At 37.2% G+C, this 27100-nt stretch overlaps 2 long non-coding RNA genes across 10 annotated transcripts in view; both read right to left on the bottom strand.

Moving 5' to 3' along the window:
- LOC149808019 (uncharacterized) overlaps nucleotides 1-27100 on the bottom strand; it is a 222550-nt gene that overhangs the window by 167086 nt on the left and 28364 nt on the right. For 5 of the 9 annotated variants that reach the window (XR_016423877.1, XR_016423876.1, XR_016423867.1 and 2 more), the window contains exon 2: nucleotides 1559-1733. The exons of 1 other annotated variant lie outside the window; for it this stretch is intronic. This is a non-coding gene — a long non-coding RNA (uncharacterized LOC149808019). Of the gene's footprint in view, nucleotides 1-1558; nucleotides 1734-2121; nucleotides 2293-2403; nucleotides 2620-14399; nucleotides 14621-27100 lie in introns of those variants that run through there. 3 more of the 9 variants (XR_016423869.1, XR_016423874.1, XR_016423875.1) reach the window with 3 other exon arrangements.
- Nucleotides 20500-22176, bottom strand: LOC149808020 (uncharacterized). Its single transcript, XR_016423880.1, has 2 exons — nucleotides 21587-22176; nucleotides 20500-20905 (listed from the first exon to the last, which is right to left on the bottom strand). It is a non-coding gene; the product is annotated as an uncharacterized LOC149808020 (long non-coding RNA).

Below are 27100 nucleotides of genomic sequence, written 5' to 3'. Positions count from 1 at the left end.
ACGTAAAAGATGAAATCCATACCACGACGAATTGCTTTTATGGGAATGTTAGGATTTTAACATGAACACTGCGCGTGAGAAATGAAATGCAAGAAAAAAATCTAACAGAAAAAAAGTGAAGAATAAAATGAGGGGTATAATGAGCAATTTTAAAGTAGTGCTTATCAAGGCGAATCCCCTGGAGTGCAGCATTCAATCTGGTTTGCACTAAATCACATCTTTAGGCTGTCCTCGCCACACACAAAAAACCCACTGCTTTTGCTGTATGTACTTCTCTGGCTGTGTAAATCATGATCATCCAAAGGAACGTGGATGTACGAGGATCCAAATAAAATGAATAATTTACATTTAAAGGGGTGTCATCAAATTGTAACAATGACACTCAATACTGAAATAGTCGGTTCTGAACGCCTCCATGAACCGTATGACTTTTACTATAGAGAAAACAAAGATAATCCCTTGGTGATTGTCCCATTGGAACCAAAAATATGACTACTAGTTCTATCTGGCAATAACGTTATCACAACTTGTCAAATATATAATGCTACCTCCCATGACAGTCATCTCCCTTTAAAAAATTAGCTCTCGTATCCAGTCGGATACTAACGTTTCCATTTCTTTTTCATTATATCTAACCTTCTTTACAGCCATATTTGTCCCTTCCTCTGACTGACTGGTAAAAAAATATGTTGCAATGCAGTTTCCAAAGGGTAACAAAGGATATTTAAAGCAACAGGCAGAATTAATTATCATCAGGATGAATTTTACAAGCATTTCTGATTATGCTATTTGTATGAAGGCTAAACGAGTCTTTTCAGTGATGAATGAACAATCATACTTCAGTCTCATTGCAATTTATATTATTATCCGGTCTGGGTAAAATATGATAAATGGTTTAACACTGTCTTTAATATTCCACTTTTCTGATGATATATAATAACATCAATCCATTCAGCTTCTTTGAAGAACTGGAAAACTCAGATTCATCTGAGATGAATTACTAGCCCGATGTATGCAAATATTAAAACATGAAGGAACGCCCGATTTTGGACTAGAGTCAGAAATCTTCAAATCTAGAACGATGCCATCTTCACGTGATACAAGTTCATACACCTTCGTACCATTAACCACCTAGATATTATTTCTGATCGCTATTATTAGCGCTGTTCTAACTTGCTAGCCAGTGCAAAGGAAATATGCATATCATCATGGAAAGATGTTGCAAATTACGTAGCCTGGTGTCTGCTGTATGACAAGCTAGATCTTATGATATCTGATCCCTTCCGATTAAGTCTTTGTTTTTACACGAACATGATATCAAAGAGAGATGCCTGAGTCAACCGAACCTTTAAAGGAGGAAATATGGCATAATGTCCGTTATAAACTCATCAGTGAATTTCTAAAACTAACAAAGGCAAATAACGACGAATAAATTAATCTTAATTTACCCCAACTTTGTTAACACCATGAATACTTCAACTAATGTGTATTTTATTTGGACATTCAGCGTTGGAATTTGGCGGGAACTGCAACATCTCATACAAGAAATCTAGCTTACCGTTCGCTGCTGCTATCGCATCCAAAAATACTGTTTTTCCTGTGACAGGCTTAGCTCAAGAGTTCCAACATCTCTCCATTATTTTCTTGTGAACCATCTTTCTTTATCATGAAAGATGATGATAGCTGTACGTAGAAGACATCCTACTGCTTTTTGAAGCTATGTCGTCTCCAATCTGCAAAGGACAGATTGGCACCGTATATAAATTATTTACCTTGACACAGAAGGTCACTCCTTAAACTATGTATAAAGCAAATACAACATTTACAGTAGATTATAACTGTCAACTGTCAACAGACATCCTCTAACATTTTTTTGTCCTCTCCTATTTTTACCAATTTCAAGTAAAAGGAGATGCTGCTTACATGCAACAAATACATAAAACCCATGTAAATGTTTGACCTGAACGCTGGCATTGCTCGGAGATCAATGAAACAAAACCAACAAAGTACTTGTCATAGAAACCCACTGAGATATTATTCGTCTATAACAGTCAACGAAAACTTCAAATTTGTGTTACTCCAGAAAATGCCATGAACTCAGCATGCTCTTGCACCAATCACCTCTCCTAGTTCTTTTTAAACCGGTTTTACAACAGCTTAGGGTCTGACACGTAGAAAGGCCGCCACTGACCTCACAACTGATCCGCACAGCCGCCAAAGCAAGTTATATTTACCATATTTTACTCTCAACAATCTCCAAAACACATCGACCGCATTAAGAATTATGTATAAAAAAGCAAGACCCCCCCAAAAAGGGGGAAAAACAACAACAGAAAAAACAAACAAAACTAAACAACCCCCTCACTAAAAAAAAAATCCCCCGAATAGACAAGCAAAAATTACCGTAAAATTAGAATATACGAGATTCAGCCTAGTTCTTTAACCACTATAGGTAAAACGTAGAAGTCAACACAAGACACTAAGTCACTGTCTGTAACTTATGCAAGACTGATGCAAAATTTCATTATCATGATGTTATCAGTATGATTTCACTCTCAATGCCCGTATCAGATTATATCTGTTAGTACTGACAGTTGGCCAAAACATCAATCATTGCATTCTTGATATTTGATACCAGAGATTGTCAACAGCTTTGGTTCTGTTGTTTATCTTCCTACGGCTAACTGATCCTGGACCAGTTCATGCCCTTGTATAATGCACAAATGTTAAATTAATTACAATCCCTTATCTCTAACCCTTACTAAACAAATCGGAGTGAGAGAGCAGGCAGTTACGTAGTTGGCTTTGGGTACTGTAAGCAACACTGTTTTTGGTTTTTGTGAAGATTTTAGCTTTATTTTATATAATGTTATAGGACCCTTACTTGGTGTTTCTATATCCTTTTAACCCGAATGTAACACACGACCATATTACCAATACAGGTATCCATCAAAATGGGTGGTAGTTGACAAAGGTTACATCGGGCATCTAGAATAGATTACAAAACCCAAACAACGGGCCAAATCAAACTTGGATTGTAAAAAGGTCATTTTTTTTTATAGTAATTTACTTCTGTGGTGGAGGAAGTACCCAAGAAAACCTCGACAAGAACAAACGATCCATGGGAAGGTATGGCAAGCTTTCTCATATCCACATTGGCCGACCCAAGACTCGAACCCAAACTGACAGGTGAGATGGTAGAGATCGGTTAAGGTGCTTTAGACCACAGAGGGCTCAAACCACCGAGGTCAACTTAAGCCTAAATTAATTGGTTATAGTATTTGTGTGGACTGGACAATGAAGTGATAAGTCGGCGATCACTCGTGAAAAAACACATTTGGCTTTTCGTTTGGAATGTTCATAGGATATATGCTATGACAAGGACATAAGCATGTGAATATCTCTGCAACATTTACATTATCATAATCGTTAATATTATCTATTACTGCTTTTGACACAACAATACAATGGTCCATAATCGGCCAAACCTTGCTTCACGCATTGTGTAAATGCACTATAAATTACATGCATTTCGTTGCTGTATATTTTAAAAAGTTACTGGTTTTATAGCTTTTTTTTGTAAAGATCATACAACACGCAGGCGGTATTATACTATCACCAGGTTCAATGTAATGATTTAGTTCTTGTAAATAATTTTGAATCTGGGTTCGTGCTACTTTTTTTACTCGTACATCTGGTTCTTACTTTATCGCCTGATATTGGGTCTTTTACTACTGCGTGCTAAAACTGATAAAAATCACCGAGCCAAGGTAGCTCTGTATGTAGTGCGTCCACCTCGTAACCCAAAGGTCGTGGGTTCAATACCCACCTAGACGAGCCCGATTTGGCTCCGTCTGTGTCCTTGGGAAATGCGATCAGTTCACATTTCTTAGGCATGATACTGCTATCTACTGTTTCGAAAATGCCGTTAAAATGTTAGGAATAATAACAGTTCTTGACGTGGCACTGAAATAACTAATTCATTCATTCACAGTGGCTAAGAGGCTAAGAGCTGGAGGAAACACCTATATGAGTGTTACCAGTTGGCATTGTTACTTACAAGTTTAAACGTTCGATCGTAAGCATGGAAAAGAAACAGCATATTCACGTAAATTATTTTGGAACAGCTCTCCATATTAATGCAAACGTTTTTGGAACTAAACAACAACAAAAAGCGATTCATGAAAAACTTTCACAGAACCATCTCCCGTTATAATTATTTTGGAAGAATCTAAAAATGTTCGTTTTGAAGGAACGTATTCACCCCTACAAATTTGTTGCCGCGTTATCTTAACTTTATAAATCTAAAAAATCCTCGAAAAAACTAACACATCACCGATTAAGTCATACATGTGGTACATATCCACTTTCTTACTTCTTCCAGATAAGTTCTAGTTAAACTAAGACTTCATTTTAAATCTTGTTTGAAAATAAAATAAACAAAACAAAACAATAACCGAACTAAATGAAATACAAAATAGCTCACTGAATCATATGTGAAAGCACACTTCCATCTGTACAGGATGCTGGCTGACCATCAGTAATGTTAGAACAGAAAAAGTTGATCTGAAATCACTCGATTATTTTAGATAAGAGTGATGACCTCAATCCGTCACCATGACAACTGACGAAACCATCCAAGTGGGAACGTTACACGTACACGCAGGCAGTATAAATGTAAGCAGAAAAGGGACATCAGGGACTTGTAAGTAAATGCATCCATCTAAGTCAGATTATTCCATGTACATGTACGTAGTACGAATGGGAAAACGAACTGGATGACCTGTTCTGTACTCCTTCAATATAAGCCATACCAATATAAGGCGGTCTCTTTTATAAGGAGGGTATGGCCATGGTTTCTATTCCATTATTTATGTGTGTGTGTGTGTGTGATTAGGATTTTTAACGTAGCTTTTAAGAATTTTTCAGTCATATCGCTACGATGTCTGCAGTGTGACAGTTTATAGTGATGTCTAGCACTGGGGCATCATGCCGCAGACACGTAGCATGATGTCCCACCCAGTCACATTATCCTGACACCAGGCCGACCAGTCCTAATAATAACCTCCTAATGCTGAGCACCAAGCGAAGCAGCTGTAAGTACCATTTTTGTAAGTCTTTGCTATGACTCGGTCGAGGTTCGAAACCACGACCTACCGCATCCGAGGCAGACGCTCTAACCAATAGGACACCGGAGCGGTGTCTTAACGCACGTGTGTGTGTGTGTGTGTGTTAGAGATGGGGTCCCCAGACGAAATTTCATGGTTTAAGTATAATACAACCAAGTTTTAGGCAGTCCAAGTTTTTCTGCCGAAGCAAGTACTTCTTGACTGCGGTGGAGTAGGAAGTGTTCTTCCGTTATAAACTGTCCACAGGACAGGGTGTCTGGAAATTTGAGATCCATAACCAGGGAAGAGACGGGGGGAATTCTCTGATGACAAGCGAGCGAGTGCTCGGGAGGGCACAAATAAATTTAGCTCCGTAACTGTAATGCACTGTGGAAAAGAGCGCAGTCAACAAACAAGCTGGTTGATGATGAAAAGAGGCCTCCCGCTTCCGAGGCGGACACTCTAACCACTAGGTCACTGGAGCGGTCCTATTTATCAGTAATATTATGCATAAAATACCTCAATAAAAGGCGAGCTCGTCTATAAGGCGGTCGATCTTATGCTACCACGAAGACGCGTTATTGTGATGGAGTTATGTATAAGTTTATGATCGTCCCCCCTCAAATTTGCGATTCTGTCAAAGAACAATTGAATGGTGTAATATAGTGGTGCCGTGTAATGATTCTTAGAAATATATTTAAGTGGATGATATAATCAAAATTGGGTGGGTGGTGTACATTGAACATTTAATGGAAACCTATCGTGACGAAGTGATGTCGTGCTGCAAGGTGCATCAAAGGTTTCTCGCATTATACTATTTCTGTATATTTTAAGTCAAGTAAATCTAGGACAGCCAATGTGGTATAAGACAACTATAACAGTTTTCATGTATAACCTCATACGTTTCTTAACATATAAAGAGAAAGTTGTTGTTCTTGTTGTGGGGTTTAACGCCATTTTTCAGCACACGATAGGTTTATACATGGCGGCCAGTATTAATGGTGGAGGAAGAACCCAGGAAAGAACCACCGACCCACGATAAGCTACTGGCAAGCTTTCTCACATACCCACATTGGCTGAATCCGAGACTCGAACCAGAGCAGACAGAGGTGAGATGGCAGTGATCCGTAACGGAGAGCACTTTAGACCACTCGGGGCCCCATAGAGAAAGTATGACCAAAGATACTGATCTTAAAAGTACCTGTTACTGATGACATGTAACAGTAAGTATACAAAGTTTCATTTCCTAATCTCAAGCAGCTTTAAAGCTACAGAGCGGAAATGTGACTGAAAACGTAAAATACTCACCCATTACCTTAACCCTGAAGATATGACCCTTCCATCGTAATGTGTTATGTGAGACACTTCAGATACTGCTTAAGTATGCCAAATTTAATCTCTAAAGCAGAAATTGTTCTAAAAGTATTGAGTGGGAAGGAAATTATAACATAAAACTTACTATATCAACCTGTAAACTGGCACTGACCTTGAAAACAAGATCTTCAACGTGTTACACAACATTACTTCTAATGACGATATATAAGTAAAAACCAAGTTGTTTCATCCACACAAGATAACTTCTAATGACGATATATAAGTATATCAAGTTTCATACATCAATCTTAAAATTTCTAAAGATACTGATGTTTTGAACCATGACCTTGACAAAAGGCCTATCGATGAGGTATGTGACAGACGTGCTAAATATATAATTAATCAGGTTTCGTCCTTTAATGTCCAACAGCTCTAAATGTATACAGTGAAATCAAAGTGCGAGAAAATACTTAAAATATTGACATGGCGACCTTGACCCTGAAGATATGACTCCCAGTATAGTTAGGGACACACTTCCTATGATGACGAGCAATGATATACCGTTTTATCTCTTAATCTCAAATGGCTTGAAGCTATAGAAAGGAAATAATAGTGTGAGGGAAAACTTAAAATAAAGAACCATGTCCTTGACCTGCAAGAAAGAACCCCCATTGAGGTAGGCGACACACACTGTAATGATAATTAACACGAATATATCTTTAATGCATATCTGCCTATCATATAAATATACAAAAATAATTAATAGAAAAGTGATGTACCCGCAGACACTATTAAACAAAACGCAGTAAATCTTTAAATCACGTTGTAATTAAAAATTTGATAGTATAAACCATAATCCAGACTGCAAACGTGTGGGTCAAAATATGAATCATCAGCATTCTTAAAGCTATATTAATTACCACAAATGAGCTATTAGTCTGGAAAAGAAGAAAAAATAGAGACAAAATGCGATCGCATTAAAATGAGAAAAAAATGAGTGCATTATCAAGCCGCTAAAACAACAAATGTAAAAATATATAAGTATCATCAATGTACGATTTTTTTATTCTAGATGTTTAATAAATTCATTCAAAGATTATGACGCATACTTCAATTCAGTGTGAAGTTCAAAAGATCTAAAAAATAAAATTGCTTACATTTTTTTTTTTAGAATCTTCTTATCAGTACTTGACAACAGGTCAATAAAATTTGCTATATTTGGACGCCTCCGATAATATTTAGATATTACTGACATTCCAGTAAAAAATAAATTTAATTCTCTCCCACATGACAAGAACGGCATGTTCTATTTTCAATTGTGACTGATTATTTACTTGCTTCAACACGTAGTCAGCGCGATGATGTTTGCAACTTAATGCAAATCAATTTTTTTTAAATGATTTTAACAAGAATATACAGCCTTGCTCTAGAACATGCAAATGCAAAACACAAAGCATGTTTGCAACATGCATGTACCTGAAAACAGTAAAAACTGAAAATTCCACTATTACTGAGCCTAAAGTTTTAAAACCTTGAACATATTGGGACATGTTGAAGAGAAATGCTTGTTTACTGGGGCTGTGAATACAAGTTGATCAATTTTCGCTTTATATCATATGTCATCTTCGCTTGCCAATCTGAATATAGTGGTAACACAGGAAACTTGGCTAGCAAAGATGCACATATGTATAGGTTACCTTTTCACCATTAACTACGCATAATACACACCAATCTGTAAACACCATATACCCATGTGTCCAATGACACAATACACTGGCTATCAGGGTATACTCTTGTCGTTTGAAATACTACACTGAACAAATAGCGTAGACATGATCTGGGTCAACGCCATTTACATAATATTTGGATACACTATGTGCTAAAGCATGAAATATTCTGAAATTTTAATAAACTGATGCCCCCGCCCCCAATACAAGAGACCCAACTGGCCTGATCTCCTCCATTTGGATGACGTCTACCTAGAAGCAAAATTCAAATACGTTACCATTGTTAGTATGATGTTGGTCATATGTTATGACTGGCATCATTCAAAAAAATTTAAAAAGCCTTCGTAGCAAGATGTTTTCTTTTTTTAAATCATCCAATTATGTTCAGATGATTTTGAGAACAAGATATCTGAAGGATTTTCTAGTTTTACTAACGGTGGCTATATTCAATGCAAGACCTGGATCAGGTGTACAAACTTTTGAGAAGTCATTTTATGTTTTATTCTCTTACAGAACTATTATAGCAACAGCAGCCTATTTGATGGTGGATTAGCATCATTTCAAAAACTTTTAAAGGCCTTTATGCCAGGGTGTTTTGTTGATTTATTTTTGGTGCGGGTTGGGGTCAAGTTTGGTCACATTCTGTTGAATGGACTTTCTTTTAGAAGCCATCTCATTCAATTTTTACAGATTGAGTAACGGCAGCTGATGGCAGATCAGCATCGACAGTACAAACTTAAAAGCATTCGCGCCAGAATGCTTTCTGTGAAATGTGGTCGAATTGTGTGTCAGCAGTTTTTAATATATCGGTCGAACGTTTTTCTTCATCTTCGTAACTGCGGTCATATTTTATGGTGCGTCCGCATCATTTCTTTGGCTTTGTTTGGTGCTTTACGGCACAGCAACACAAGTAGGTTATTTAGAACCGAGGCAATTGGAATACGGTGCCATGCACAAGGACCCACCACGATATCTGACCCAGGTTGTTCCGTACCTTTTTGGCTGCGAATCTGGTACGCTAACCATTGAGCCACCAAGGCTCCTGTGCATCAAATGTACAAATATGAGAAGTTTCATGCCATAATGTACATTTTGTACAACTCTGGCTACAAAGAAGTCTTTTGCATTTTTTTGTGTGACTAGATTAGTAATTGCGAGAGCGACAATAAACACAGCCGATCAAATACCAGATGGCGTAATGAATATAATTTTCATACATTAACTTTTCTAAAATCATGGTCCAAGTTCAAACAAAATCTGACCAGAAGCATAGCCTACAACAAGTTTAACCAATCAGATGCAAGATAATTCATTATTCTACTTGAATATCGCTCTGATTCCACTCATGGTTAATACAGACGATATAAGCATACATTCCACAAAACTGGATCAGAAATATTGCCTCCAAAGTTGTAAGAAGTCCACTGGTTCAGCCTGCTCACATCGTTAATATGCATATATGTTGTTCATCTTCATAACTGTTCGAGCTCTTGATGCTATTAACATCTATTCAAAGACCAAAGCTGGGCGAGAAAGCAAATATGTACAGTAAATTATTTCTCAGAGAGTTTTCACCCGATCACATTAACATTAGAAATAAAAATATGCTACCTCCCCAATACAGACCTGCTAAAAGAAAACGAAAATCGTCTTCTCGGTCTATAAACACATACCCGAAGAGCAAAAACTCTTGCCCATTTTACCTTCCCTTGTCGCCACTAGGTGTCGATAAGCTTTTAAGCTGAGCTAGCTACCAGCGAGAATGCTCGCAAAGCGGTTGTGGCGGAGGAGAGGGTGAGTCTGAAGCAATGCGATCGGGTAAGTATACTAGGAGAAACAAAATTTACTACATAAATTTACTTTCTCTTTTGAAAACGTTCCCCAGTTACGTTAAAAGAATAGGTAATAGAAGGGAATGTTGAGTATCTTAATTATACATCTGGTACCCTTCTAGGAAGAAAGATCGGACTTCTTATGCGAAAGATAACTAACTCACTGTTCTGTTTAAAGCAAGACAGCCTATCGTCACGTGATCCGTGACCGTTATATCTGGTTAAGAAGATGATGACTGAAATATTCTTACCGTTAAAATTCACTGACTAATCTTGCGAGGCAAGGAGGCTGTGATGGTTTAACTGGGTTTAGTAGTCGTCTGGGCCGCAGCCGCATGACCCATCACATTAAATTTTTGTCTCTGCGGAGCTAAATCCATAAGATAAAACTTGAGACTACATGTCAGCCAACAGCTTCTATGATTTCTCTACTCAAAAAGTTGCGTTCGCAGTGGTCGCTCTTATTTCATGACCAGAAATCATTAAGCAGCTCAAATCGTCTTAGATGTCAGAGTACGCTAAACATATACTCACTTAAGCCACGAAAACAGGGATTGTGAGGTGATATCTTGGTTTCCCGCCTTCACGGAAAGAAAGAATTGTTTGTGACTGCCACGACCTGTCTCTGCGCTTGAAGTATTACTTGAGGGCCCCGACAAGATCTTGCATGGCCGCTGTTCTCCAGTTATCTATAGACGAGATCGAGCGTATATCGATTCTGATTGCCCAATGACGGTGTTGTTCTTCCTTTGAGTTCGACGATGACCATCACGCTTTGAACTGTCTTTGACACTATTAACAGGAGATGCCGCTTGGGTTTGCTTGATCGATAGAGGACGCGCTGAAGTTCCGAGATTTCCGTTACTCTCGCTTCTGCAATGCCCCTGCAATTCCTTTCCGTTCAAAGTCTATAACTCCAGAATGGAGGGGACTCCGCCAGGTGGAGCGATCCTGGTTGCAATCTTCCCAAGATACAGGGTCGATGCTTAAGTAACCGTTCTTGGCTACAAAGCCCAACTGTGTTATGACAATTGCCGAACAGTCCGATCTGAACTGAAGATAGTTCGGATCGACTGAAAGGGTTAGAGCGTCAGTCTCGGGTGCTTGAGGTCACGGGTTAGAACTCCCGTTGAGTCATACCAAAGACTTATATTTTTAAAAAATGGTACTAGCAGCCTCCTAGCATGGCACTCAGCATTAGCGGGTTAGTGTTAGGACCTGGTGCTAGACATGACTACAAACTGCCACACTGCAGACACTGTAACAATATGACTGAAACATTGTTAAAGCTACGTTAAATATTCAAATCACACACAACACACAAATAAACACTCGATTGAACAGGCGTGCAACTAGCTTACCCTGCATGCCGAAGTTAACCTATTAGGAAACAGGTATTTGTATGATAACATCTTCAGCAAGGTCCCGGCTAAGGGATTGAATTTATCTGAATTCATGTTAAGAGCCAGGGCTGACAAGAGCCACGTGTGAAAGAAAACAGGGTCCTCGAAGGGGTCGAATTTCTGCGGAAGTTGTTGTTTGAGAAAATTCGGTTTGACCGCTAGTTCGAGTAGATCCTTGACCCAGGACGTGCACCATCTGACAGGGGCTATAAGATTTATTTTGAAATCCTAACCCCTTATTTTACGTATTATTTTTGGTCAATGGAGGGCGTCCACAGCCCAAGCTTCTGGGTCCGGAACTGATAAGACAAAGTTGGCAATATGAAGTTCCACCTTGTCGCAAAAGTTCGATCATTCGATGTACCTAAAGCGCACAAGTCTAATGAAAACACGATGAAGGAAACATTCCGTAAGAATAACCTGATCCTTTCTGGTGAGAACGTCGGCCAGGGTATAGAGTCTGCCGGGAATGTGTCTGATTTGTACGTCGACCTGAGGCAAAACCAACGGAGAAACCGCCAAACCAGCATGCACAAGTCGGGCGATTAGGCGCCCCATGTATGTGGAGACAAGTCCTCACTATGGATTTGTCTGACATAATCAGGACTGACGAAAGGCGAGCAAACCAACGGGATCTTTTACTTATCATGTGCGATTCAAATCTCACTATATGCCAGCAGACAACAGCCAAACCGGTCCAGAAAGCACCCTCAGGGGGAAGATAAGAAACCGAGCATCCCTACCTCCAAGCCTCCTGTCTTCCGCCGCTAACTTACCACCCCCACCACCCGGGTACAGTCTACCAGTGGGCGCCATACTTAATTTCGTGATCATTAGTAATTTCCAATGCTAAGAACATAAATATCGTAAGCGATCAAAATTTTCGGCAATATATCATACAACCTTCATCAGCGACTAATGTTGATCACGTTACTTATAAAGGTCACGTGATACGAGCAGACTTTGTGCAGATGGTTGCCGTGATCAACATCAGTCGTTGATCAAGGCTTGTGATATGGACAAAAATTTCGATCATGCTCGTTATAAGCTTTTTTATGTTTTTTGTTTTTTCATCCACTATGACAGTTTCTGCTACATGTGAAGATTATGCGATAAAAATGATATAACGAAGACACTTTTAGTTGTGTGGTTTAATGCCATTTTTCAGCACACGATAGGCCAGTATTAACGGTGGAGGAAGAACCCGGGAAAACCCCGGGAAGAACTACCGACCCACGAGAAGCTACTGGCAAGCCTTTTTACATACCCACACTGGCCGAATCCTAGACTCGAACCCACGCACATTTTTAGTACGTCGCGTTTTCAATAAAACTTAAAAATGGAAATAAAGATAAGATCTCTAATATACCAAAAATAGGCTTCCTTTCTAACTGCTTTTTTTTTTACCTGTAAGCAGATGCAATAAGTTCTTTAAAAAAAATTAACATCCTGTCAGATGAAAAATATTAATGAAATAGGCAAAACGGCACAGAAACATTCTTTTTAGTGTAAAGAGAAACATGAGTTTTCATTGTAAACAGGTCATAGTTTATGTATATAAACCTAAACTATTTTTTTAAATGGCATGTTTAACATTTACCATTTACAAAATGGGCAACATACTGCAAGAGAAGAAATTTCACACGTCTCTTTGCCCTTGGGCTGACATTTGGATGGAGAAAAAGGTACATTTTGTAAATAAAACCAGGAAATATTAATCAACACACACACACACACATATTATATATATATATATATATATATATATATATATATATATATATATATATATATATATATATATATATATATATATATCATGTACTGAAAAATCTACAAGTCAAAACCACATCAAACAGAGGTGCTAATATATCATCTCTGTACACGTACATCCAAATACGAACAGCGTAGACCCTAATCTCAATCAAAGGGATACAAACAATATACACCCCCATGTACCTGTATATTAGGTACTAGCCTATGCGCCCTGTTGTGAGATAGATTTGTATTGTAAGCACGGTATATAAACTATCATTGATTCCATGCTCGTTTAATTTGTTGGGGTTGTAATGACGACACCACTGATGATATAAACTCTCAACATTGATACCACATTCATACCATAATGGAAACGTACCATTTATTATCAACTGGGCTAAAGTACCAAACATACACGCTTATATAAAGAATCCAAATGCTAACTGCACATACCAGATAGGTTGTCACATAATGTGTGGGCAGATCTGGGTCAAAGCAATTTGTTACTACCCTAATAAGTAGAATAATACAGACCCTGATCTGCCAGTATAATAATTCGGATCTGGATCTACGCTGTTTGCAAATGGTTCGACTTACAGCTTGTATATACAGTGCTATATATCTTTTCTGCTATTCTTTACTTTTACATTTTTTGAACTTAACCTTTATTTGGCAACGTGCTGCTCCTACTGTGCTGACCGGCCTTCAAGCCATAATACACATATAGACAATTTTGCAACGATGCTTAAATTTCATTTACAATTTATAATAGCAGTAAACACAAACACTCAAGTTGGAACCTATTGCCAACCATACAAACCAATATCTGAAACTCGCATCTTTGCTAACGATAGTGGCCTATTGTTTTTGACGTGTTAGCGTTCAGTGACTAACGACTAGACATTAGTACTGATGATGGAATTATCTGTAAATAGACGAATTGTTACGAGCAAACGACAGTCATGTAGAACAAAGACGCTGTACTGTCTTTCAGACTTCTAACTGTGAACATGTTATATATGTGTCTGCATTATGCGCTGGGAAATTAGCATATACACTGTTCGTAAAAATAACAAAACACACAAACAGTACAGACGATGACATTCCCGCATTATGTCATGGCAAGTCTACCTACATTACTCACATGGGGTACACTTTATACTTCGGGGGATATACAAATAGTGCGTCTGGGTACAGGTAACACGTTTAACTTTCACACCTGGATTTCACACTAAATTACTGATCACTTTATAATACCTTTTGCTACAAGTCACAGTCCTAGTTGGGGCATTTCCACTCCACTTTCTGAACATAATAGCCCATCCCATTTTCCTCATACTGACTAAGTTATCCATAGTATCCTTTGCTCATCGAAGACAAAGATTTACTCTCGTAAACTTTACACTATAATACTTTCTCTGCAAACACCTTCGAATATCATTCAATTTAAACAGCACATTTTATATAACCGTTAACCAAGACAAAGGCCAGATTGATAACTGGTCCAGTGCATAACTTTCGCAGGTGTTTTGATGAAGCCAAATAAAAAAAAAGTGTGGTTTTTGGTTACACTGAACAAAATGTGTAGGATAGGTTGGTCGGTACAAATATTTTTTGGTGATGCTTTCTAGTACTATGATAATTTCGGTACATATGGTAATTATGCACGGTCTAAATAAAGCAGGGAGCTGGTCGAAATGCTGCTCCCATGTCCTCGAAAAATGAACCGGAACCTAGTCAAAAGTACAATAACCTGAGCAGTTTCATTGGGAAAGTGAATTTTGCCACAGCAGTTAATACCAGCTTCTAAGTGTGGAATAAATGAATCATAAAAAAATAACAAGAAAAACTGAATAAAAATCAGCGTGGTCATGTTATTTTCTTAGATCTAATATACTGTTAAGTCAAGGATGTCAAAACGACCAATGTGCAGTTAACAATTTTTTAATAGATAGACATGTTAAGTTAAGCCAAGTTGCATGCCTTCCAGCCAAATATCACTCCAATCGTGTATGCGAGATTTGGACTTTAAACGTAGCTTTAACAATTTTTCAATCATATCACTACATGTCTGTAGTATGGTAGTTTATAGTGATGTCCAGCACTTGGGCATCATGCCGCAGACAAGTAGCATGATGTTCCCACTCAGTCACATTATCCTGACACCAGGCCGAACAGTCCTAACACTAACCTCTTAATGCAAAGCGTAAAGCGAAGTAGCTATATGTATCATTTTTAGAAATCTTTGGTATGACTCGGCCGGGGATCGAACCCACGACCTCCCGCATCCGAGGCGGACGCTCTAACCACAAGGCCATCGAAGCGATCATACACCAAATTAAATGGAATTTATCACATTCCATTTGGAAATTAAATTTCTAATAATAAAGGCAGTAAAGACCTTTAGAAACCACTTTGAAAACGGATATTGGATCAACTAGTGAGTGGAAAGGGAATTAAACTTTTAATGTGGATGTGCGGCCAAACATATATGCTAAAGTTTATACAATAAAAATAAATTCAAAATTACAATGGTTTCATCTTCGTGTTACTCATATAATTTTCCAAATGAATTCATTTTTTTAAAATAAAAATAAAATTGTCAGATACCGATAAATGATTTTCTGTGTAAATAAAATTCCCGGAAACAATACTGCGTTTGTTTTGGGAATGTACTGTGATAAACTGGCTGTGTAATGATGTATCCCACTGGATTCGGAATGGAATGAACATAGATAATGTGACAAGCGCAAAGATTGTAATATTGGGAGATACAAATACAGATGGAATATATGAGCAACCTTTGTATTCTTGTTTCCTTCTAGCCATATATTTTACATTTATATATGCAAAATGAAAAGAGAGATGTCTGGATCTGTGGGGTTGAAAGTTTTTCTTGAAGACCACTATACACTGGAAAATTATACTGCAATGAAATTTTTAAGAAAGAAACGTTGATCTGGGGACAGTGGGAACCATTATTCCACCAGTAACTCAGAAAAATTAGTGTAAAAATTCAAATGCACATTTATAGCATGATGTACAGTATACTGTATAATGTGTCTGTAATACATAATGTCACTTCATGCCCGATCAACTGATATGATCTGAAATTCTGTTTTTTCTTTCATCTTACAGTTACGAAAAATTATTGTCAAGCTCTAATGTAAAAAACGTATTACACGTGTTTATCAACTATCATATGTGAATATTTTCTGACCTGAAAACTTTTTTTTTCTCTCTTTCATTTTTGACGAAAAATTATTGTCTTCATCTGTTATTGTACCAATACGTATTACATGTATGAGCCATGCATCTTATATCCATGTCTTTTTATGGAATTATTTTTTAAACAATAACTAAGATGAAAAGTCCTTTTCAAATAACACGGATTATCATTTAGAAAATAAAGATGTCGCACTACTGACCAAATCAAACAACTCGCACATTCCACAAATAAGTTTCTTCCAGCCAACACACACACACACCTCACTTTCACAAAACCCTAATTTCATATGGATACGATTGCTTCACAATTGTATGACCCATCAATAAGCCTTTCCTTGCCCTAAATACGTACTTAACGCCATACATCACCAAATATGACCCAATAACTAAATACAATTATTCCTGTGTCAAATTAATGAACATATAAACCTAAACATATCCCTAAATTCCTTATATTAAGAAACTGTAGAGTTAATTTGACGAGAGTAACCCGTGTTACCACAAAGTCTCGTGAATGTTGTACATTAAGAAGTTTGCCCCTAGTAACTGGCATATTAGTTTGAAAAATGTCTTTCCAACATCGACTTCCTATAAGCAAACAAATAATCATTAAAATCAGACAAAGCTATAAACGGTGTGTGTGATTTGGATTTTTTAAAGTAGCTTGAACACTTTTTCAGTCATACCGCTACGATGTCTGCAGTATGGCAGTTTATAGCGATGCCTAGCACTGGGGCATCATGCTGCAGACATGTAGCATGATGTTCCACCCAGTCACATTATCCCGACACCAGGCCGACCATTCCTAACACTAACATCTTAATGCTGAGCGCCAAGTGAGGTAGCTGTTAGTACCATTCTTGTAAGTCTTTGGTATGACTCAGACGGGGATCTAACCCACGACCTCGAGCATCCGAGGCGGTGCTCTAACCACTAGGCCACCGGAGTCTTAAATGCAAAAAATACCGTCCCGTGCCTCAAAAAAAAAAAACTTGTCCTCGAATGATCGAAAAAGTCATACCTTTTTTTTGACATAAATCAAAACTCATTACTACCCCAACATCAAACACTACCTCAATTCGTGATTCCTACACATTGTTACAGATTCCACTCAGAATCAGTGTATCTGATCCTTAGATTAACCACTCGCTATCTCTCCATATAACTAAAGTTAAATACAATCACTTACTCACATCAGAAACTATATACAGTTTCATCAAATCTGACAGTGCGTAGACCGAGCTCACAAGGCTGCAAACCTCTGAGTATTAACCGCAAGTCCATTAAAAGTCTTCTCAGGCAAGCTCGATTTGAAAAGAAAATAGAAAATGAAACAAACGATAGCCACATGAGTAACTTCGATCTCTTAATCGACAGTCTGCCGAAGTTAACTGCATCAGAATGAAAGCTTCTCCATGCTGCTACGTACATCGAATATCTAGAGTAGAACCTGCAGGCCACCAAAAACTGCTGAAACACGCAAGGAAGAACACATCCTACAGCATGAAGATACTGCGGGTAGAACGATATCAATTTGTATTGGCTTCACATGCCATCACACAATGTTAACTTCCAAATATTGAAAATCCATCGATATCGCATCTTCTACCATCTTCCAACATGTACATGATCAACAGTGACGATGATATGACACTCCAGAGGGAGTTTCCAAAAGAGATCATTGAATGTTTGCGGCTATCAATGCTGAATCACCATTTTCAAGGTCGAACCAAAAAGACTTACACCAGCTAGCGAAGTCCGAACAATATCAAAACTAGAAATAATCAATCATATGTATCACTACCTCTTCCAAAGTACCCACCCTGGTTCTAACATTACACTGTTGGGATGGTCCATATATCAATGTTGCTAATTGATTGCAGTGTACTATGAACAGTCTTTCAGTGATTCCCCAATAAGCAAATTATTCCCAAAGTAAACTGAAGCAAAAGCTTCTCAGCCAACAGGTCAAAAACACTGGTTCACCATTTCCAATATTCTTCAGTGACATTCTGATTTTCAAATTAGCTGCTGTGGTGGATATATTTGATGTTAGATTGTAACCATTTCCATTTAGGACCAAGTAAACACCAATGTCAATATGACTATCCATTGAGGTGGATGGGTGGGTTAATGACAGCAAGATTTTTAAGACAGCCATAGAAACGTTGCTATTGAATATACAGTATGACTGGCACCATTTCCATTTAGGTTTTGTTTTGTTTTTGTTTTGTAGGGTTAAACATCATTTTTCAGCGGTATATTGTGGTCAGTATATCTAGTGGAAGAACGTGAAAATCCAGTAGAACTACTGACTCATTAGAAGCTACTGGCAAGCTTTCTCACGTACCCACATCACAGTTGTTGAGATGAGACTCAAACTCACACAGAGGTGTAATGTGTGAGCGATCTGTACAGATGAGTGACTTAGACCACTCAGCCACCTGGTGTCCCTGACCTGATCGATACAAAACAGAATTTAAATGTTAAACTAGAATTTGTCTTTGTAAATGATGTTTGCCCCCTTTACAAGGCAAATAGTCTAAGGCCATGAAAACTATTTCCATCATTTAAAAAAACTTCGAAATTATCTGAAAGTCTAAATGTGGCATTTAGGACCAACCATAGATGTTAAAAACGTTAAAATTAAAATAAAAAACGTAAAAAAACCGCATTTTTTTCTCAATAAATAAAGAACGAAAAAAAACGTTCCAGTATTTTTTAGGCAACACAAAAATCAATATTTTACTTATTTACACGCTACATACCAGTTTTAAAGTTTCAGTGATACAAATATGAAAAAATGTCAAAAGTTTTAAACCGTAGTCCAGATAACACTGAATTTTTTTTCACTCAATGTCGTTATCACTATCTGACTGATCTGACCTCTCTTTGGTTTCCTCCATATAATTTATATTGTCCAGCTTTTCCTTTAGGCGAAGATTTGCATGCACAAACACTACATCTCGCACTCTCTTTCACTGCATACGGTTTCGCTTTTTCGTGTGAATGAACTCATTATAAAAACCGCAAAAAAAAAATAAAAAACGTAAAAAAACGCGTTTTTCGAGGTAAAATAAAAAACGAAAAAAAAAACGTTTTTATCATCTATGCGACCAACTAAGGCCTCATAAAAAACCTACTGATGAAAATCCCATGGTGATATAACTATCCATTTTGGAGGAGTAGAGACAACACAATTTTCAAGACAGCCACCATTGTGGCCATATTGAAGGTCAATTTGCATCATTTTGATGTAGGGAAAATGGTTCTTAGGGAAACGTGCATACCAGCTTTGTGGTACCAGTCAAAGATTATTGCAATCCCAAAGCCTGGCAAAGATTCCAACAATGCGGTGAGTTATTGGCAGATCTCCTTGCTCTTAGTCTGTTTTAAGATACTGGAGCACCTGATTCTCCAAAGAATTGGTCCTGCATTGGAGAATATCAGGCAGGTTTCTGGCATGGCTGTTGCACTTGCAATCAAGTCCTTGCCCTGACTACATTTGTTGAAAATGGGTTTCAGAGGAACCTTAAAACTGGAGTTGTTTTTCTGGATCTAACAGTGGCATATGACACAGTCTGGCATGCAGGGCTGTTGTTGAAGATTTCCAGAGTATTGCGGCAGTGGATAGCTGAGACTATTGAACAGTTCCTTTGCAATAGGCCCTGCAGCTTGAGGAGGTGTCATATTAATCAAATCTAACAATAAGACTTTCAAGATGGCCTTCTGACAGTCACCTTGGATGTCCTAGTGGCATCATTTTCATTTAGGATCAAGGGATGAATCAGGTTCTCCATAGGATTTTTAAAGTTGCAGTCCTGGAATCCTTCCTTGGAACAAGTTGCAGTCACAGCTATAAATTTGGGAAAACCAATAATGCTCCCTTTTTTTCCATGCAAAAATTCAGAATATTAAGTGCACAGTGTTGCATCACCAAAATATAGGTCACCAGGTTGCTAACGCTCATTCATTGTGAAATATTTAGTAGTACTGTGATAAACTAATACAAAATGAAGGCAGCTGATACCATGATAATTGTAAAAATGATGTAACAATTCTTAATGCCTTCGCCATGCCATTCCTTAATTGTGTGTGCAGCAAGAAGCAATGAAGGCAGAGATTGAACTTTCTTTTCTATATTATTTTATTACCTTTATTCAAATCAATACATCTACCAGGATAATGGAACAAGAAACAAAGGACCATATTCCATTCACTTAAGTCTTTTGTTCATTTCATCTTTCTGTAACACATACTAAATTCATTTTTTTTCTTAAAATTCTCCACAGCATATTTAGGGGACAAATCCTTAAGTTCCTGACGTAGTGTGCCTTGGGTTGTTGTTGCCTTTATCTTCAAACAGCTGCAAAACCATATGCAAAAAGCTAATAACGATCAATTGGGCCCAGGGGAATCTCCTTATCAATGACTCATTTTGCAAATCTGTTTCTTTGGGATTATGTTTTCTTTATCAAAACTAGAAGCATTTACCAATTTCTGTTGGCCAGTCTTGCTCATCTGCAGAATTGCGCCTGGCAACAAAGAAATGAAGGAAAGTTACCATTGGAAAAGTGCACATATGATAAACACTTGATAAAGAATGTATATGTATATGACATCCCCAAACAGCTGATTTTATTACAATTTACATGAGAGTTCATTTTGCTCTGACAAAAAAGTATAAAAATCTTGGAACTATTTTTAGAAATACAGTACATGATAATATATATGTGTTCCAAACATCACAGTATATGATAACATATCATTGCTCCAAACAACACCTGAGGATGCTATTATATGGTGATTAAAACTGCTCACAAATGTTTACACAAGTATAGTATTCATCTTGGCTGTTAAAACAACTGTGTGATTTCATGCCCTGAGTTTGGGCACAAAAGGACTGTAACAAAAATAAGCATAACAAAGTTAATTCAAGCCCCTCTCTTCACTGCAAGTCTTTCATTATTACTATTAAATGTATTGATGTATCAAAGGTGTCACATATTGTAATTGACTAATTTAATCACCCAGCAGCCTGTCCTATTGTAACAGCTTTAGTTTTCTTCATTAGGCATCACTGAAAGTACATGTATTCTGAAATGAGAGTACAAGCAATTGATGTGAAGTTGTCTGGTAATTAAGCAGATAGTTCTGAATAATGACATACAGCTTATTACATGTTTCATTCCCATTTGGATTTGTCAAATAATTACCTGCCTAAAATGTGTTTTTTTAAAAAAATAATCCTCCCAAATTAAGGCAAAAATGTTATAATCCAACACTAGTGGCAAAGATTCTGCAAGCAGTCACAATAATCCCCGCTGCTGGCCTATACACACTAGCCCACTGCTCCGTGTTCCACATTCTGAACAATGAAACCAGGTCAGACAGCAAGCAGACAGCCAGTCAATCAATTATGATAAATACCAAGGCCAAAAACCTGTAGGGCTCCACCCACAAAAAGTAGTTCGGCGGCTATTTCACAAGAGGCTAAAAATAGTCATGACTTGTTCAGCGCATAATGATATAACGGGCAAAATTCGGTAGGCAGAATTCAAGGGATATTACAATATAGTTTAAACAAAAAGAGCACACCATGAGTTTATACAATGGATAGCAAAATGTTATTTCCAAACAACAAAAGTATTATTTTCGAATGAAACTATTCTGATTACGGAATGTACATACTGTATTTACACATTATTTAACTCTGGCTGAAATATGATTATATATGGATTGATGGCAGATGGATGAATGGAATTTACCTGTTAACATACATAGAGACATATACATACATACATACATACATACAGGCCAGCCTGTCAATCAACATTTTGCAATTCAGGAGAAATTAATTTAATCCTCATTCAATTCAATTCAACATCAACTGCATTTAATAATTAGAGGTGATCACTACTGCAAAATGGTGTCACTTGTTTTCCATCAGGCATTCATTCATTGATCGTGTGACAAACCCTATGTGTGCTCAGTGCATTATATATTTTTTAACTGCACTTGCTCAAGTTAAACAACCAGCAAACTCAAGATCTGTTATGCTTATTTATCAAATGAAAAAAAGAATAGGCTTATGTATTATGCATAATTAATAAATGTCACTAAATTAATAACGATATTGTTGACAACCAGAGAAACCATAGTAGGATAGAAGTAGCTAATTTAACAGCATTTGCATTGAAATCAAGTCTGAACTATTAAATGCTACTTGACATGATTTCTCCAACTGAAATGGGGTGTTTGACGAGGGTATATATAAAAATTGAATCATCTAAAAAAAATTGAAAAATATGATCCGATCTAATTTCATAAAACTGAGTACCATTTGTCTGAAACTACTGTGCTGCAAATCATGTTAAAGCTTTGTTTTAATTGGTAAAGAAAAAATAAATAATTTAAGTCACATTTGTCAGCAGACATATGGGCAGTGCCAGATTACTCATTAAGCACACTAAGCACCTGCTTAGGGCACCAGCCCAACTGGGGCACCAGAAAAAAATTTCAAAATAATTGTTGATAACATTTAATGAATTAATTACTGCATAACCATTTTAATCTGCATGTATGAGGAATGGTGACAATGGAATTTTCCCACCCCTTTATCTTTTAATATTGTTTTTTTTTTAGTTTCACATTTTGTGTGTGTGTCTGTGTTTGTGTTATGGGGTGGGGGACACCATACTATTCTCAGAATAAGTCCTTAATCCAGCCTTGTATCTCTGACATAGAAGTACTCACTGCCCTACAATAATTTTTTTATATAAAAAATGCAAACTATATTTCAGCCTTTTTTAAAAATTGTGCCATAGGAAGTTTGTGGATGTTTGCAATTTTTAAGGATACTTATGGCTAAGAAGAATTATCATTTGTTCTGTGACCACTCCGGTGGCCAGCCTAGCAGTAACAGCGTCCACCTCAGATGTGGGAGATCGCAGGTTTGAACCCTGGATGAATCATACCAAAAACTTATAAAAATGGTACTAACAGCTGCGGGGCCCTCATTGGCATCGTAGTCTAAAGCGCTCTTTGTTACGGATCGCTGCCATCTCACTTCCGTCTGCGTGGGTTCGAGTCTCGGATTCGGCTAATGTGGGTATGTGAGAAAGCTTGCTAATAGCTTATTGAGGGCTGGGCGTTAAACCCTACAACAGCAACAACAACAACCAACAGCTGCCTTGCCTGGTACTCAACATTAAGAGGTTAATGTTAGAACTGGTCGGCCTGGTGTCAGGATAATGTAAATGGGTGGGACATGATCCTACATGTCTGCGGTATGATGCCCCAGTGCTAGACATCACTATAAACTGCTACACTGCAGACATCATAGCGACATGACTGACATACACACCATTTGTTCTGTCATTATATAACATTTTCAATGAGGGGACTAAATTCACATGGATATAATATTTATGTGACACTATTTTAGTACATAAAAGTGAATAAATTAATTTCCAGAGAAGAAACATCAACATATTGTTTGTTGGAATGAAAAACATGTTTGTCACCAATATCTCAGTAATCAAAGTTTCAAACAACAATGATAATGACAGATAATGTCCAAAATATGTGGAACTTACCAGTTGCCTATGCACATATCATTTTTATATGCCTAAAATGACAGCTAGACTCTGGCCTGGCATGTAAAATTAAGGTTAATCGGAAATATCAAACATGCACTGATAAATTATAATGGATTGGCAGCTTAGGTCTCAATGTATTTATAATTACCAGTAAGATCTCAATATGTACATAATTAAATTCTGTAATTTTACTATGTAAAGAATCACACTGCATAAAATCCATCGGCCACTTAATATCATAGAGAAGTGCCCCAATCATCCTTAGGGATTTCAATAACTCTACATCTGAAAATTTTGAAATCTGTTTCCAAAATACAAGGTACATGTAAAAGCTCATTACTGCTCTGATTGTAAGTGATATGAAAACTTGGAAAGCTAGATTAAATTACCTTCCCTGACAGTCTGACACCAATGATTGGTCCAAATTCTAAACAACTGTTCCATGGAACTTAGTCTTGTGTCTGCATCTGTATGTTTGTTTAGTAGAACCCACATATGTAATTATCCTTCATGTTCACATTGCTTGCAAGTAGTATAATGCAGTGGTACCTAAAAGATGTAACTGTGCTACGGGGAATTAGTCACAGGCAAGAGGGGTTTTTCTTTTCTACATTTAATGTATACTGGTGTGGTCCCTCTCAGACTTCATAGAAGGGACCCCCTAGTGCTGAAAGTTAAAGGATTTTATGTTTTTGGCTTCCCCCATCGTGTAAGTATTTTTTGTATTATGTTTATTAGAATTTCGATTTAATTAATTTTGATCTAGGGTTAATACACTGTCCTACTCTAGTGTTTAGAATCTCCCTGACTCTGGCTGGTCTTGGAGTTTTATTACAAAGAGTGATCCTTGCCAAGGATCAGTGTTGTCCGGTGTTTGCTATATGTGCGTGCTATTTGTTTTGTAAATTATCCTTTTTTTTGCATGGACTGGCTAATTGAGATCAAATTCTTTAAGTTGTTACTTAATTAATGGTTTAGTTATGGCTCGGGTAGTTTGGCGGTGACACTAGTGAGCTCTTTGTGTTGGTATCGTGCTTCCCGGTCTTTTGGAACCTATAATTTTAGTGTATGCGCTTGTGTAGGAGGAAAGATAGAAAAGGACTGAAACAGGTATTTGCAAGTTAAGTGTGTACAAGTTGTGTGTATTTATACCTCATATTGTTTACTAGTTTGTTCCCTGTGTTTCTGTTTTCATAATGTTCTTGTTGCTGACTTTCCTTTTAGGGAGATTGGTACAACCAGTATGAGTCGAGTAGCTTAGGTGGTGTACCGTCGTATGTTCCATAGTCAGCAAGGTCATATCACCATCCCCGGCATGAGTAATTGTTGTTATAAATGATGTATTAATCATTTTTATAGATATTTTGTTAGTTAAATAAAGGACCTCTTTCAGGTATGCTATTATTTCAATTGCTCTGAAGGTGGATATTATTTGATTTTAAAGTCTTCCCTTACTATCTTCATTATGGAGTTAAATAATTTATTAATTCATTATAAATCTTTCTGTCACTAATATTATTTGTAAACAGAAATTGCTTATATTTTAGTATACCATATTTATTTAAAAGTTTATTCTATAATTCCCGTCTTTCTATATTTATTTTAGGACATCTGAGTATTAAGTGATCTTATGAATCCAAATTAGTGCCACATAATCTACAATGCGGTATTACACTTAAAACATGCCTCTTGAAGGCAGCCTCACCTGTCAGCCACTTATCGTACAGGTATAGGAAGAGCCTGCATTGTATGGAGGCAGAGCCTATACCTGCCAAATTTTTCCATATTGATGACCAGTGTAGATTTGGATAGCGAAATCCTATCTCTTGTTTCTCCTGGGAGGTCATATAATTTAATATAGCACAAGTGTTCTTCCCTCTATCCCATAGTCCTAAATTATCCCTGTACTTATATATTAGTTCACTGATTCTCCTACAATATCCAGGAGATTCTAATAGTTTAGTTTAGTTAATTTATTATTCTTGTAGACTGCAATGTTAAAACGACATGCTTCCCACGGTAATTTGGGAGAGTTATTCAGCTGTTTAAATCTATTTAAAATATTGGATTTTTGTTCTATACATAATTTAGGTAGGGCGAGCCCTCTTTTCTCTTTCGGTCTGCATATGTTTATTCTTCAAATAGCAAATTTTGTTGTTCCTAATAAAGCTCAGTATTTTCCTTTGTATGATACTAATCATGGCTTGTGTAAGTTGCTCTATCATTCAATTGGCCGTACATGTAGGTTTTAACTACCTGTATGCCTCCATTAAGTTAATCTTCATGTGTGACCAAGTTTCTATTTACATTTAATTAGTAGTTCATGATAGTCCTTGTCAGTAGAGTTCTTCCCAAAAATTATTCCTAATACTTTTACTTGTTCCTTAATTAGATATGGGGATAAACCAGGATGGTTACCCCTGTCAGTTGCCTATTAGTAAGATTTCTGTCTTGACATGGTTGATTGCTGAACAAGGGGTCTTTCCAAATTGAGTGAATTCATGTTGTAAATGTTTAAAAGATGATTGTCTCTGGCAAAGTGTGTGTGTGTGGTTTGGATTTTTAATGTAGCTTTAACAATTTTTCAGTCATATCGCTACGATGTCTGCAGTGTGACAGTTTATAGTGATGTCTAGCACGGGGGGATCATGCCACACACATGCAGCATGATGTTCCACCCAGTCACATTATCCTGACACCAGGCCGACCAGTCCTAACACTAACCTTTTAATGCTGAGCGCCAAGCTGTTAGTACCATTTATGTAAGTCTTTGGTATGACTTGGCCAGGGATCAAACCCACGACCTCCCGCATCCGAGGTGGACGCTCTAACCACTAGGCCACCAAAGCGGTTAGTCTGCATGTAATATAGTTTTGAAATCTTGTTTCAAATTTGGTCTTTTTATTCCCTGAATGTTAAGTGTTCTTATTAATATTCATATTCAGGGATTCTATAGCTATCACATATAGCAGCATATACAGGGGGCAGCCTTGTCTTACCAAGCATTTTAGATTTATTTCTCCTGTAAGGGCAACATTAACAATTACTATAGAAGTAATATTATTATACAAAGCCTTAACCCAGTTAATAATGTTTAAGCCAAAGCCATATTTTCAAGTGTTTTAAAAA

The sequence above is a fragment of the Sinohyriopsis cumingii genome, chromosome 1 (genome assembly GCF_028554795.1).
Source record: "Sinohyriopsis cumingii isolate HCF-2022 chromosome 1, ASM2855479v2, whole genome shotgun sequence".
Lineage (NCBI taxonomy): Eukaryota > Metazoa > Mollusca > Bivalvia > Unionida > Unionidae > Sinohyriopsis > Sinohyriopsis cumingii.
This window is presented reverse-complemented; position numbering and strand designations above follow the sequence as displayed.